Below are 3,595 nucleotides of genomic sequence, written 5' to 3' on the forward strand. Positions count from 1 at the left end.
TACACATTTTAAAAATTTAAATCTTATAACAAAAGTGAGATTATTGAGACAGATATTGTTTTATGCTAGTTTGGTGAGGAAGAATCCATGAATGCAAGAGAGGCCAGGTGGCTCATTCAAGGTTACTAGTTTGGTAAGTAATGGGACAAAGGCTCCCAGTTTAGGGCCAAGTCTCCAGGTTCTGCACTTTATCACTCTGGACAAAGAACAAAAGGGTTATTGGGAAAAGAGATCAAAAGGCAGAAAACAGAACTGCTCTTCTGGGGAAATGCTGTCATCTTAAGAAGAAACCGTCCACCAGAGGCAGAAAGGAGGGTGTGGCTTTCCAACACATTTCCAAGGGAACTTATCTTACTGTCATAGGAGTGTTAAAATCAACCTTCACACACACAAAAAATAAGGATATTTTCCTTTTTCCTAAAAAAACTGAGTTGCTTAATTTCAAAATTATTAAGTTCTAAGATGAAGTTCACAACGTTTCCAAAGCTATGAAGAACAGTGGCTGTCACTTCACCTTATAAATGGAAAACAAAGCCAAAGAGAAGTGATCCACCCACTGTCACTCCCTTTTATAAACCAGCTGGTACCTCCTTAATCTTTTCACTGCTGCCTGCATCTCCTTGTTTCTCAGGGTGTAGATCATGGGGTTGAGCATGGGGGTCATGACAGTCTGGCTAATGGACACAGCCTTGTCAATGGAGAAGGAGGTAAAGGGCTGGGTGGAGAGGTAAATGCTTGGAACATAGACCATAGACACCACGACGATGTGAGTGGAGCAGGTAGAAGCTGCCTTCCTCCTCACTTGCACTGGATGAGACCTCAGGATCACCAGGATGGCTGAGTAGGAGGTCAGGAGAAGGAGGAACCAGATGAGGACCAGCACCCCACTATTGGAAATGATAAGGAACTCCAGGAGGGAAGTGTCCGTGCTGGCAAGTCTCAGCACTTGTGGAACATCACAGTAGAAATTATCTAGGATATTGGGGCCACAGAAAGGCAGGAAGAGCATCAGAGCCAGTTGGGAAATGGAATGGATGAAGCCTCCCACCCAGCTAGTCACCACCAGCCCCACACAGAGCTGAGTGTTCATGATGGTGACATAGTGGAGGGGCCAGGAGATGGCAGCAAGGCGATCATAGGCCATAAGTGAGAGGAAGAAGACCACGGACAAAGTGGAAGGAGAAGATCTGGGCCATGCAGCCCTGATAGGAGATGGTCTTCTTCCCAGCGAGGAGGTCCACCAGCATCTTTGGAGCAGTGACTGTGGAGAAACGGAGCTCTAACACAGCCAAATTTCAGAGCAGAAAATACACGGGTGTTTGGAGTGGGAATCAAAGGTCATTGTGACCATGATGAGGAGGTTTCCCATGAAACCTCCAATGGAGGTGGAGACAAACAGGAACACCAGAAACAAGAAGAGCTGGAGCTCCTGAGTCTGTGAGAGCCCCAGGAAGACAAATTCTGATACTCACGTGAGGTTCCCTGATTCCATGCTGTCTTCTCCATACACCTAAAAAACATAAACCACAGACAGAGATGCATGAAGTCACTACTTGTCCGTTTAGTGCTTTCAGTGTCCAGGTCTAGGTGATGGAAATTTATGTGCAGATCATAATACCAGTTCTGATTAAATGGCCTTGTCTGTGGAGAGTTCACTAGTTGGTGCTGGAATACACATTCTTGAGATATCTTAAAGCCATCCAGAGACACATGCAACCTGCCTTTCAAAGATTCAGTGTAATATAGTGGTGGGAAGACTCTTGGAGTCCAATGGACCTGCAGTCAAATTTCAAGACATCTATTTCCTTGAGATTTGGCCTTGAGCTAGTTACTTAATCTCTCTGAATCTCAGTTTCCACATCTATAAGAAAAATGTTTTCTTTATAGAAATTGTCTAGGGGATTAAATAACACATAAGGTTCCTAGAACAGTGCCTGGAATAATAAATGGTAATTACTCTCCTCTGTGTAGTCTCCTGCTCTAAAGACCTCCTCCCCTTTCCAAGTCTCTAATACATTTTTGTACCAATCATTTTTCATGCAACATTTAGCACATCATAATGTTAATGAACTTTTCATGTGTCTATATTTTTCCTCCACAATTCATAATGTGCTACAGACATAAGTCTTGATTCATAATTTATTTGTGCCCTGCAGTACCCATCCTTGCTCATAGTCAGTCCTTAATAAAGAGCTGGTGTTAACTGCTGAGTGGGTGAAAAGCTATTGTGTGAGCAGGTCCATGCAGGGGAGCCTCTGGACACAGGTGGACACCTGGGGCATTCCATTTCTTTCCATCCTTCACAGTAGGTGGCCCTTTACTAGGTGAGGCTCCCCAGATCAGAGGTGAAGACAAGAGGCAGAGGGGTAACTATCATTACTGAAGAAATAGATGATGAATATATTGTTTGAAGGAGACTTAGAGCTCTTCTGAAAGGACAGCAATTTCAGAAGATGTTATTGAATCCAAGAGTAGAAGAGAAAAAATATTGAAGGAGAAGGAATGGAAATAGATGAAGAATTAAAGGGAGGAAGGAAATTATAAGGAAGGAAAATGGGGAAATAGAATGAGTGAAGGAAGAAGAGATGGAAAGATGGTGTGCAGGGTAGGGAATGGGAACAAAGGTGAAGAAGGGCATAGAGGTTGAGAGATAGAGGTGACAGGTGAGGGTTAAGTGCCCTTCCCACTCCCCCCACCTCGTCTCATCTCCCACCCTGATCTCATGCAATCCATTATCTATCAGAGACCACTCCTTTATTTTTTTAAATTAATTTTTATTGGAGTACAGTTGCTTTACAATGTTGTGTTAGTTTCCACTGTACAGCAAAGTGAATCAGCCATGCGTATACACATATCCCCTCTTTCCTGGATTTCCTTCCCATCTAGGTCACCACAGGGCACCAAGTAGAGTTTCCTGTGTTACACAGTAGGTTCTCACCAGTTATCTATTTTATACACAGCGGTGTATATATTTCAATCCCAATCTCCCAATTCATCCCACCCCCCTTGGCATCCATACATTTATTCTCTATGTCTGAGAGATCACTCCCTTCTTATTTTTCACTTCAATTTGTTTTCACTCCAATCCACTCTCTACACAGCTGTCCATGAGACCTTTCTAAATGCTGAAAAGATCACATTCCCCTCTCACTTCTATCTTTGTAGTGATGCTCACCAGAGCCCCTTAGGAGCCACATCCAATATTTTGTGGATCAAGTCAGGGTGGATACACATACACGTGCATGCAACACAGCATGTCATACAGGGCTGTAAAACGTAAGCTCCACCTGCCTTTCTAATCGTTATCTCCGCCTCTGATGAACCACTAGCTCTTTAATGGATTAAAGTCTTAAACACACTCCATATTTATTTATGTCCATGTTGGTTCCCTGGAATTCTGCTCGTACCTTCTCAACCCTAGAAAAGTCCCACTCAAACATCACCCTCTCTGTCATTCCTGTCACCATTTCTCCCATACAGAACAAATTCCCCATTTTTCAGTGTTCTTAAACATCGAAAACATACTCTGCTATAGGTTTATCATCATTCATTTTTTTCAGCTTCTCTCCTCAACTTACTACATCATAATTTCAAT

At 43.0% G+C, this 3,595-nt stretch overlaps 1 pseudogene; it reads right to left on the bottom strand.

The window, feature by feature from the left end:
• Window positions 1–559: 559 nt before the first annotated feature.
• Window positions 560–1,492, bottom strand: LOC102973177 (olfactory receptor 4D2-like; annotated as a pseudogene).
• Window positions 1,493–3,595: the final 2,103 nt, after the last annotated feature.

This window comes from Physeter macrocephalus, chromosome 14 (genome assembly GCF_002837175.3).
Source record: "Physeter macrocephalus isolate SW-GA chromosome 14, ASM283717v5, whole genome shotgun sequence".
Taxonomy (NCBI): Eukaryota; Metazoa; Chordata; class Mammalia; order Artiodactyla; family Physeteridae; genus Physeter; species Physeter macrocephalus.